Source organism: Artibeus jamaicensis, unplaced genomic scaffold, assembly GCF_021234435.1.
Source record: "Artibeus jamaicensis isolate MK-2021 breed Jamaican fruit bat unplaced genomic scaffold, CSHL_Jam_final scaffold_537, whole genome shotgun sequence".
NCBI classification, from domain to species: Eukaryota; Metazoa; Chordata; class Mammalia; order Chiroptera; family Phyllostomidae; genus Artibeus; species Artibeus jamaicensis.
Window position 1 is genome coordinate 27,880,176 of NW_026522047.1, and position 12,660 is coordinate 27,892,835.

General features: G+C 39.4%; 1 protein-coding gene across 1 annotated transcript in view; it reads right to left on the reverse strand.

Annotated features, from left to right (window-relative positions):
• The window catches only part of RXFP1 (relaxin family peptide receptor 1), a 78,975-nt gene that overhangs the window by 39,498 nt on the left and 26,817 nt on the right, over positions 1–12,660 (reverse strand). The window lies entirely within an intron of this gene.

A 12,660-nucleotide genomic window follows, 5' to 3' on the forward strand; every position in this document is an offset into this window, starting at 1 on the left:
GGATGCCAGGGGCTGGGTGGGGGTGGGCAAAGGGGGGTAAAAATAAATGAGTGATTCTCAAATTTAGTGAGATAAACATTAACTGAGAGCTTGTTTCAAATGTGAATTTCTGGCCTCACTTCTACAGATCCTGATTTTGTATGTCTGAGATGGGTCTCCTAGTCTCCATTTTTAACAGGCACTCTTGGTGACACTTGGGCAAGTAGTGTTTGGACCATACTTTAAGAAGAAACAGTATTTTAGTCTACTGAAACCTAACACACTGTTCTTGGCATATTTATTATGATTCCCCTATCTTTACATATATATATTTCATCCTTACCTGAGGACTTTTTTCACTGCTTTTTTAGAGAAAGAGGAAGGGAGAGAGGAACGAAGAGAGAGAATCATCAGTGAGGGAGAGAAGCATCTAGTGGATGCCTCCTGTATGTGCCTGGACTAGGGATGGAACTTCAGCCTACGTATGTGCCATGAGAATTGAAACTTTTGGTTATGGGAGACCCTCCAACCAACTGAGCAACACCTGCCAGGGCTCTCGTCTTCAATATTAAAACTAATGTTGGAGATGTAGTAACATGGATAGATGGTCAAGATAGTTAAATTAAAAAAGAAAGAAAACAATGAGTTGTTGAGAGGCAAATGCATGGGATGTTGAGTCACCAAAGGGACAGATTATGAGAAATATGGTCATTGTATTGCACAGCTGCAACAGACCCATAGTGGATACTACAGACTGACTCCCTCAGCTCTCATTCAACAGCCCCTTCTCTGGCGTGTTCCTGCAGAGCAGAGACTGGAAAGCTGACAACATTTCACACCTCCTTCATATCCAGGATCTAGGGTGCACTCACACATATTTTGATTGGTAGAAGAGAGAAAAGTCGTTTTCTTGCAGCTGTCTAAAACAGAGACATTCTGCTAAGAGGCAGGTACAGTGTGGCAGGGTATTTTGGGTATTGCCAGCCCTGTGGGTGTCAGGAGGCAGCTGTGTTGGGGGCGGATCAGCAGGATCAGCGGCTGTCCCGGATTCTGGATTGCAGTTATGGTGGCGTGCTCTTGGATTTAATGGCTCAAATGGAGGCCTGTTGACTCCCACTCTTCCGGCCTTTTTGAAAATTTTGTAATTACCTAATTCTGTTTGACATACCTAATATGGGTCCTGTTTTTTACATTAAACCCTGATAGGTACAGAGACTGGCTGAATTATTTGATTAAAATAAGGTTTAAAAGTGATTGGGCATTTAGTTAATGTGGGGATCTCGAGTGGAATCTCATGAATGAGAACAGAGTGGTGCGTTTTTCCCACACCTGTGAGTTTCAGTGCAGTTAGTGTTGTGTTCTCACTACAGGAATATCGGCGACACTTTTCAGCTTGTTTCTGCTTCACCATATGTGTTCTGGAGATGGAGTTAAGAGCCTTACAAAGTGTTCTGTTCTACTGGGCACCAGAATCATCTATTTGTTTCCTTGGCTGTGGTTCAGTTGAGTTTGTTGGGTTTTTGGCATGTTTTTACTTTTAAAAACTTGGTTCATATTTTTAGATATAAAAAAATTTGTGAGATTTAAATTTTCCCATTTTAACAGAGAGATTAAATATTAGTGCTTAGCACAGAGAGAACCAATATTTAGCAAGCACCTGCTAGACTGTACTGGGTACTTTATTTTATCCTCATAATTACTCTGTTTGGTCAATGTTGTCATCTGTGTTTACAGATGAAAAAACTGATTCTAAAAAGTTTAAGTGATTCACTGAGACACAGAATTATTTAAAATAACTACAGAATCAAAACAATTATATTATTTTAGTATTTTTCTAGGCCAAAGAAAATTAATCAGTTTACATTCTATTTGTAGAAGTCCAACTTTTATGTGACACCAGGTTTAAATATTTAATTATTACTATTTGTTTTCTATTTTTCTGTTGTCTGTTGCATTTCCATTATTGAGGCTTTTACATTAGAACTACATGGTTTATACAACATTTATGAATAACCAACATGTACTTATTAATTGGAATTTAAATTTGTTATTATTTTTATTGAAAATCATTAAGCCACTACTAAAAACTAATTCAAAATAAATTAATTCTTGTATTAATGTTATAGCTTCATATATATTGATAAATGTTATAAATAAAATACGCGAGTAAGAGAAATCATTTGGTTCTGTCTACATTCAGGTAGGTTGAGGCATTGATTATCAGTGATTTTTGTGTGTGTCTACAGAGTAAGGGTGAAAAGTGGGTTTGCAGGTATATGAAGGCCTTCACCTTGCAGGCAGCCGGTGCCTGCAGCCTTTTGTGGGAGGCGGGGGTGCACACACGTGTTTGCGTTCACGTTCCTGACACATCTACCTAGACCTCAGAAAGCGGGTGGAAATCAGGTGAGGCGCCAGCTTTGCAGAACACAGGGCTCTTTCTCTGGGTGGAGTTTCTTTGCCGCTGTAAAATTCGTGAGACGAGGAGGCTGGGCGACTGGCGTGAGATGTTGATTTTTCTCTCCCTTTGGCTATTTATTTATTTATTTATTTTATCCTCACCCAAGGACATGCTTATAATTTTAGAGAGAGCGGCAAGGAAGAAGAGACAGAAGAAGAGAAACACTGATGTGAGACAGAAACACGGATGGGTCCCGCAACCCAGGCGTGTGCCCCGACCGGGAATCCAACCCTTGACCTTCTGGTTTGCTGGACAGCCCTCAGCCAACCGAGCCACACCATTCAGGATGTTTTCTCACTCCGTTTTTTTTTAAAGCAGGCTCTGTATTTAACTGAAATGAACTAATAAACTATTTTAATTTGCCGCATTTTTAAAACCATGAACAGATACCATAATGCTTAAAAGAATGGACTTTGTGCTCTTTCCTAATCCTTTGTCTCCTGCCATCAACTATTTTGCCCTTCTTCTATTTTAAAGACTTTGCTATGTATGATATTCATTGAAACATATTAGTTCCACAAATCCAAATGAGGTATTTATTGGAGTTGCTTTTCTTCTCTTTCTTAGTCCTCCTTTGTTCTTTTTTTTGTACCTCATTGCACCTCATTCTACCCCCACACAGTTGAAAAGAAAGAGGGAAAGAGAACCAGGTGATGTCGGGAAGGAAGTGGGGACTTTCAGAAGGCAGAAAACGACAGGACAAGCCTGCTTATGTTTCCTCTTGTCACAGCATATATTATTACGTGTGGACAGCAACATCTCACATAAGTTTTTAGTAATTAGTTTCTACCTTCCCAAAGCCTTTTCTTTCTCCCACAAGAAGCCAGGAATATAGAACACAGGACGTGTAACCAAAATGACAAATTTGGGAAATTAGCATTTTAAAAAAACAGCTTTTGGTATATATATACATGCGTGTCTATATTTTAAATCCCATATCCCTTCTATTGCAAGAATATTGGGCAATGAGCCGAATGGTTTTCACACTTTAGTAATTATCCTACTAAAATTTGATTCCTGATTTTTTTCTGAGACAACATACATCAGTATAAAGAGTGCTGTACTAAGAGCATATTGTTAGGGGATTTGCTTTCCATTATATATTGGTGTACTATATGAACAGTATTGTTAAACTATATATACACTTACTAAACTAGATCTTTTTAGCTAAAAATGAATGTAACATTGCTGTGAATACCAATTAATGACATAAATTAAAAAAATCTGCTCTTCTGTGCTGCACAAACTCACTAGATATTTACTTATTGAATGGATGAATGAATAGGTGAATGATGAACTGTCCTCAGAGATACTTGGAGAAAACCCAGTTTCTATTCTGCTACAGTAAAATTTGGGAACCTAAGGTACATATCAAAATCACAGGTTTTCAGGTTCCTCTACTGGAGATTCTGATTTCTTTGGTAAATATGGGGCCCATCTATTTTCTGTAAGTGCCCTAAGTGAGTCTCAGTACAAGTTTTGGAAGAATTGCATTGTGAGATTCATCCCAGTCTTCTTACACTGCAGTGGAGGACAGCCAGCATTAGTAATGGAAGATCCTGTCCACCGAATGGAGCATATTTCTTTCCTCTAGCAGAGTTGTTGACTGTTAACAATCGGGCAATCCAAACCAGTCAAGATTAATGGAAGCGCCCCCTAATTTAAGGGCACTTTGCTTATAGCTCTCTTATTACACTGATTGTAATTGTTTTTGCACTATGCGTATTTATACATGTATTTTATTTCCTTATCAGAATATGTTTGGATAAAACCTTCTTAACCTATGTTATTTTTTTATATACTTCAGTGACTACTAAGGTGCTTTTAATATAGTTAAAATGTGGCTATTACTGGCTGCAGTGTGTAAAGTATATAAAATATAAAAACATTATTTATACCGAGTATTAGTTATAATTTAACTTTTTTAAAAAGGGGGCTAGGCCCACCAGTTTGAAATCTGAACAATGTCCCCCCCTCTCCTGTGTTCTCAGATCCCTCTAGCATTGTCGCGGGAGGGAAGGCAGGTATCCAGGGGTGAGGTCTGGATGGACATGGTGGAAAAGTCCAAGTTTGCTGAATGCACTAATTTGTCATGGTGCTGTTTTAGGCTTTTCTCAGTTCCCCAGAATTCTTCTTAAGAAGAGAGATCTGCAGTGAAATATATTTGAGAAATACTGCATTTTATCTCCTCACTTGGAATTAATAATACATGCTAGTATGATGAAAGGAGGACTCAGGCAGTATAGAAATGTCTTTGATTTTGTTCAACACCCTTAATAAGATTCCATACAGTTTGGAAAGTGTTTGCTTTTGCATTTGCACATGACAGAGTATGTCTAGATCAGCAGTTTTTTGAGCGTAGATCCAGGACCAGAAGCATCAGCATTTCCTGCGAACTTCAAAAAGACCAATCTCTTAGGCTCTTCACTAGAGACACTGAATCAGAAATTCTGAAAATGGGACTTGGCAACCCATCTTTTAACAAGCCCTCCAGCTGATGCGATGCCTCTTGAAGTTTGAAAACCATTGCTCTAGACTAATTAATCGACTTTCTAGGTGCTCTAAACTGGGTGATAAAATTGTTTGCATTGGAAAGTGAAGCATTTCATAACTTTTTTCTTTTAAAGATTTTTATGTATTTATTTTTAGAGAGAGGGGAAGGAAAGAAAAGAGGTGCGTTTCTCACACCCCCTTCTGGAGACTGGTCTGCAACCCAGGCATGTGCCCTGACTGGGAATCAGACCAGCGACACCTTGGTTCACAGTCCGGTGCTCAATCCACTGAGCCACACCAGTCAGGGCTCATTTTATAACTTAAACAGGTGTGATATTCACCTGCAGTGTTTGTTAAAATGCAGATTTCTGGACTCCACTCCTACCTACTAGATCAGTGGTTCTGAGGATGCAGTTTAGGACTCAGCCCCCAGGGAACCCTGCTGCCCCTTGTCCTCAGAGCAAGCTTCCCACAGGCTCCTATAGATATGCAGAAGCCACTCCCTCATTCCTTTGGCATAGATTTGGACAATCGAAAGTTGAGGGACTGTGTCTCTGTTGGAGAGGAGGGCAGAACAAAGGAGGATGGGATGATACTAGGTACTAAATGGTCTCTTTTACTTAAACAAAGACATAAATTCTATTGGTTACAAAGCACTCATAGACATACATGCTTAGAAATGTATGCACAAACAGGTGGTTAATCTTCAAAGTTCAGGTTTATGCAAAGCAGAGCATTCCTGATTCTAAGATATTTATTATCAGCACCCATTCTTGAAGCGGAGCAAAACATCTTTTTCTCAGAAAGTAATGATTCCCAGAGGCTAGGTGCCCTGGGCCATTAGAATAAACCTCCAGATGCAGCCTGACCTGACAGAGCAATTCATCAAACCAGTTGTGTGAAATGTCCTTGAATTGGAATGACAACAGCAGTTTTCAGGCCAGAGTGTATTTGCCTCTTTTGGGGCTTTTAGCAACTTTGGAGACAACTCTTTGAAGAAATTAAGGGGTACAGCATTATCCCGAGGGATTTTCAAGAAAATTGAGGCAAGTGCCCTGAGATGGAATATCATTATGGAGTTAACCCAAGCATCATTTAAGCATCATAGGATAAACAGGTAAACATATCTGAGGTCAAAACATGGCTTATGTTTATAGAAAAGTCAAGGGCTCAGTCACTTAGGTATTTCCAATGCTATTTTGAGAATAATAAATAGAAAACCAACCATTTCTCAACATATAAGGCGTGGCTGTGTATTAACACACATATTTATGACCCATGCCATGTTTCTTCCTGTGCTTTTTAACCTTGAAAAAGACAAACCACTAAATTTCATGGGCTTTTCTAATGATAACAGCTGAATTCTACATCAGACTGCCTGGCATTGCCATCATTTTTACACTGTGTAAAAAGCTGTATTTAGGACATGAAGGAATATTTAGTATTTTAGAATTTTAAAGCAGGCCCAATTAAAAATTAAAAGTTTCTTTGAATACACTTCAAACATTCTTATAATTCATATATATATATATATATATATATATATATATATATATATCACTATCGCTCTTATAAATATACATACCGTGTATGTAATCTTGATAGCTTAGTAAGTGTGAAGCCAGGGATAGGAAAGAATTTTGGGGTATTAAAGTTTTCTTTCCTTGAATTCCTTGTACTCTCTGTCCTTGTTCCTGTAGCAAGCAGCTCAAGTTTCCCACTTACTTACTTTGGGGAATGGATGACACAGACTATTATAGGTAACAAAGGAGTCAAATTCTTAGTATGTGATTATCAAAGGCCTACGTTTGGGCATTGATAATAGATTTGGAAAAACAAACAAGAAAAGAGTGCTTTGCTATTCCTAAGCTGGACAAAAGATGCAGAACAGAGAGGGAGGGGAGGGGTCTTCTTTCCCTTCCTTTTCCCTGGGCTGAATTTGGTTAAAACCAGAAACTCCTTACCTCATTATTGCTTCAAGACCCTGTTTTCATACAAGGTCACATTCTGAGGTCCTGGGTGGACATTAATATTTATCAAATATAACCTACCGTACTACCCAAAATGAATTAAGAGAAGTTTCCACTTCCCCTATGGGTTATAGAAATACTAACATGGAAACAGAGTGACAAGGCCTCCATCCTTTTCCTGTAGACAAGGCTGCTAAAGTGCAGAGCCAGTGAGGGATGTTCAGAGAGCCTGCTGAGCCAAGCATCGGAGCTCGTGTCTTTACGGTGGAGTAAGTAGCATAACCTGCCACCAGCAGGGGAATGAGGTTGAAGTGTTCTAACTGCAACGGGGAACCCTCTTTGTGCAGTCATCTTTTTATAATGTAGAAGGAATGCTAGCAAATTTTAATCTGGAAATGCAAAGACCTCCTTTCAAATAAAAATTCAGGTATAGCGAAAACATTCCACAGCATCTGAAAACTTGATGTTACATTGATAATTTATTTTTACTTCTAAATTAGCACTCAGTTTAAAATGGATATAAAGGAGCCCTGGCTGGCATAGCTTGTAGCTCAGTGGATTGAGTGTGGGCCTGTGAACCACATGATCACGGTTCAATTCCCAGTCAGGGCACATGCCTGGGTTGCAGGCCAGTTCCCAGCAGGGGACTCATGAGAGGCAACCATACATTGATATTTCTCTCCCTTTCTCCTTCCCTTCCCCTCTAAAGATAAATAAAATCTTTTAAAAATTAAAAAATGGACATAAATGATTCCTGAATGAGAGTCCTCACCTTTTTCTAATCCGGTTCCTTTGGTGTTTACTCAGATGTGTTCCCCGAAGTAGCTAAAAAAGTAAAAGGTCCCTTTTTTTGATTTGTCCCTGTCTCACCAAACACTGCTCTAGTGACTCAGATTTTTTTTGTCCTCTACTCTGCATCTGTGACAGTTCTGAGTAGAGATAAAAAATCAATTACTGACACATGACAAAAACTATGAAAGTTATGGGAATTACTCATATATCCAATGGTGTAACTTAGGGGGAAATTGTACACTTCCATACTGAAGTTATCAGTAATGATCAAAGTTATTACAAAAATGGTACAATCAACTTTGACACATATGTATCTACCTGTACATATATATTGTGTTAGCCATGTATTTTAGAAAGAAAAGAATTTCTGTGAATTCAGCTGAAAACTTTAAATCTATTGCTTTTGCTTACATAGTATTCATGAAAAATGGTAATTGATTTGATGCCTTATGCTTTTTGAAGTGACAATTTTTTATATTCAGTAAAGTATTTTGTTATAATGAAATTATGGGTTTTCTAAGAAAACTAGAAACTTAGTACTAAAAGTACTTAAGATGCCTATGATAATACAAAAGTAACAGTTCTTTCACAATATGATTAGTTTATATTATAGTTCAATATATAGGGAGTCAAGTTAATTTATTTGATGGTGTTTCACATCAGACATTTCCTTAAATTTTATTACCACTATTTCCTTTGACTTATTTATCCATTAAAAAATATTTTATTTATTTATCTTTAGAGGGGGAGGGAAGGAGAGAGAGAGAGAAACATCAATGTGTGGTTGTCTCTCATGAGTCCCCCGCTGGGAACTGGCCTGCAACCCAGTCATGTGCCTTGACTGGGAATTGAACCACAATCGTGTGGTTTGCAGGCCAGTGCTCAATCCACTGAGCTACACCAGCCAGGGCTTATTTACCCATTTTAATGACTATTACTAGTGTCAGTATTTAAATACTTTGAAAGAATAAAAGACAGCTTTTTGAGGCTATGTTTTTTTATTTTTTAAATTTATTATTTTTTAATATAGCTTACTGATTATGCTATTAAAGTTGTCCCATTTTCCCCTTCACTCCCCTCTACCCTGTATACCCACCCCTACATTTCCCACCTTTAGTTCATGTCCATGTGTCACACGTATAAGTTCCTTAGCTTCCACACTTCCCATATTATTCTTACCCTCCCCCTGTCTATTTTCTACCTACCATCTATGCTACTTATTCTCTGCACCTTTTCCCCCCTCCTCCCACTCCCTTGTTGCTAACCCTCCATGTGATCTCCATTTCTGCGCTTCTGTTCCTATTCTAGCTGTTTGCTTAGTTTGTTTTTGTTTTTGTTTTAGGTGTGGTTGTTAATAATTGCCAGTTTTCTGTTATTTTATTATACATGTTTTTTATCTTCTTTTTCTTAGATAAGTCCCTTTAACATTTCATATAATGAGGGCTTGGTGATGAGGCACTCCTTTAACTTGACCTTATCTGAGAAGCACTTTATTTGCCCTTCCATTCCAAATGAAAGCTTTGCTGGATAGAGCAATCTTGGATGTAGGTCCTTGCCTTTCATGACTTGGAATACTTCTTTTCAGCCCCTTCTTGCCTGCAAGGTTTCCTTTGAGAAATCAGCTGACAGTCTGATGGGAACTCCTTTGTAGGTTACTATCCCCTTATCTCTTGCTGCTTCTAGGATTCTCTCCTTCATTTGAATCTTGGCTAATGTAATTGATGTGCCTTGGTGTGTTCCTTCTTGGGTCCAACTTCTTTGGGACTCTCTGAGCTTCCTGGATTTCCTGGAAGTCTATTTCCTTTGCCAGATTGGGGAAGTTCTCATTTATTATTTGTTCGAATAAGTTTTCCACTTGTTGCTCTTCCTCTTCCCCTTCACCCCTATAATTTGGATGTTGGAACATTTAAAGATGTCCTGGAGGTTCCTAAGCCTCTCCTCATTTTTTTGAATTCTTGTTTCTTCATTCTTTTCTGTTTGGTCATTTTTTCCTTCCTTCTGGTCCACTCCTTTGATTTGAGTCCCAGTTTTCTTCCCATCACCATTGGTTCCCTGTTCATTTTCCTTTACTTAACTTAGTGCAGCCTTCATTTTTTCATCTAATTTGTGACTAAAATCAACCAATTCTGTGAGCATCCTGATCACCAGTGTTTTGAACTGTGCATCTGATAGGCTGGCTATCTCTTGGTTGTTCAGTTGTGTTTTTTCTGGAGCTTTGATCTGTTCTTTTGTTCGGGCCATTTTTTTGTCTTGATGTGCTTGTTACATAGTGAGGGGCAGAGCCTTAGGTATCCACAAGGTTGGGGAAACCCAGTCTCTGTGTTGTGACACTGCACATGGGGAAGGAGTCCAAGAAGGAAAAATGGCGCTTGCTCTGCTCTCTGCCCCATTTCAATCACTTTCCCCACTTCCCACAAGCAAATTGGCCCCTTCAGGTGCTGATTCCTGGGTGTGTGGGTTTGTGTATGTTCTAGGACCCTGTGGGTCTCCCCAACAACTCTCCTGTGAGGCTGGGAGTCTCTCCTAGAACCTCAACCCCCACCGGTATTTTCATTGGTGTTTTGAGGCTTTATTTCCCTGTGATGGAACCCTGGGTTTCGTGGTCTGTCTTGCTCCCCAGTTTCACCTGGTTTATCTGCCCAGAATGTAGGACCACCCAGTCTGCCAGCACCGTGCCATGCTTCACAGTCCCCGCCTGGCTGGGTCCACCGGGGTCCATCAGGGTCCAGTTGCCGCTTTGCCGAGTTCTCACCATCTGGCCTCCCGACTCCTCCCCTCCTACTGGTCTGGAGAAATGTTTCTTCTATAACTCCGTGGTTGTTGGACTTCCATACAGTTCAATTTTCTGTCAGTCCTGGTTGTTTTTTGTTTCTAAATTTTTGCTGTCCTTAGTTTGATTGTGCGAGGAGGCACAGTGCATCTACCTATGCCCCCATCTTGGCCGGAAGTCCCACAGGCTATATTTTAAGATGTATTTTAAAAGACTCATTTTAAGAAAAAGTCCTCCTATCCATTAAGAAAATATTTTTTTTATTTGACAACATACCATTAAGTTATAAATGATCACTCTAAAAGTGATTTTAGCTGTGTTTTTTAAAAAAATTTATATGTCAAGATATTGCATTTTATGTGATTGTAACTATATTTAATGCTGCTTATTCAAATAAGCCTGAGGTTTCCATAATCCAAAAAGAACTACCTTTCTGACAATTTAATTAGCATTAAGCAGAATTTAAATATGGATGTCTTAAAAATGAACAGCCTGGTGAACATAAATTATCCAAATACTATAAAGTAAAGGAGAAAACCTTACAACTGGTGAAGAGAATTAAGGCAATAAGAAACTAGAAGAAATAATTACATCTCATAGTTTTCAGTCACTTGGACTCTGTAGGTGATGGTGACCTTCTGCCCTTCTTCCTGGGAAGATTCAGCCAACTCCTGCACGGACAACAGCGGCAGCATGTCACTCTGGTCGTCTTTGAGACTTTGAGCAGAGTTAGATTTTTTTTTTTGTATTTTTGGATGCCTATAACTAGTAGAGTATCTATTTTTCTTATGGAGACTAAAACATTTTAGATAATTGATAATAAGTTAGTTTATAAATTAAATGCTTGCATATCACCTTGAAAATATGATTCTAGTCCTGGCTGGTGTGGCTTGGTGGATTGAGCACTTGCCTGCGAACCCCAATGTCACTGGTCTGATTCCTAGTCGGGGCTCGTGCCTGGGTTGCAGACCAGGTCTTGGGTTGGGACTGTACAAGAGGCAGCTGATAGCTGTTTCTCTTGTACATTGGCATTTCTCTCCCTCTCTTTAAGAAGAAATAAATGAAAACAAGATTCCAGTTTGTTTCTGTTATCGGTACCATTTCACATCCTGATTTTCTGTTCACTTGGATTTAGGTCGGTGGTTCTCAGAATCAATCGTCCATCAGGATGACATGAAGAGCTTACTGAAACATCGCTAAGCCACCAGCAGAATCTCTCTGATTCAGTAGGTCTCTCAGCTGCAGGAGGGGTCCATCTCACTTCTGGAAACAGGTCTGGCCTTGAGACTTGCCTCAGTAAGAATCGTGGTGCAAGTGCCATGTGGCTTCAAAAGGCCTTGCAGACTTCCACTTCACTCCTGGGTGCCATGTGTCTACCATGAGAACTAGCCTGGCTTAGTCTGCTGGAAGACCAGAGCTCAGTCACCAGGTAGTCTCAGCCAAAGTCCCAGGCCTGACAACAAGGCTGACACACAGAAAACTGCATGGCTGATTTCAGACAAACCAGACCTGAGTTGCTGAGCCACAGAACTGCTGGCTAAGTAAGTGGTTACTAGTTCTTAACCCACTAAGTTTGTGATATAGTTACAGCTGACTCACACACAAGCTCACACTTAATGAATGAGCGCTAATTATATGTTAGACACTCTGCTAAACATTGTAAATGCATTAGATCTTACTGAATCCTCTTAACAACCCATGAATACAAATACTCTTATTATTTCCATTTTGCATGAAGAAAACAGCCATAAAATCCTCCTTATAGGCAGAATTTATGCCCAGGCCTCCCACGCCTGATTATTACACTCCAATACCCTATTGCCTCCTATACTGGGAATTTGCTGGTTGGTGAACGCTGAGAAATTTATATAACTTCAAAGGTTACAACTTTATGGATTGTTACTTTTGTTACTTGGTCTCTTTAAATTTAACACGAAGGTAAGAGTTTCCAAACGTTTTTCATGGAGAAATTACTTGGGAGGTAAATTTGTTGCTCATACCAGGTTCCCACCCCTGCTCCTTGCCAACATTTCAGTGGGAAGTGGCGGGGGGGGCTCTCGGGTCACGTCCCCTCACTGAATGGCTAGCAGGCTGAGGGAGAAGTGGCTGGCGGGAAACAGAACACTTTGACCTTAGTTAAAAAATGTTTGTGTAGCATTCAGTTATTTTAACAAGATGATGAATCTACACATATATTT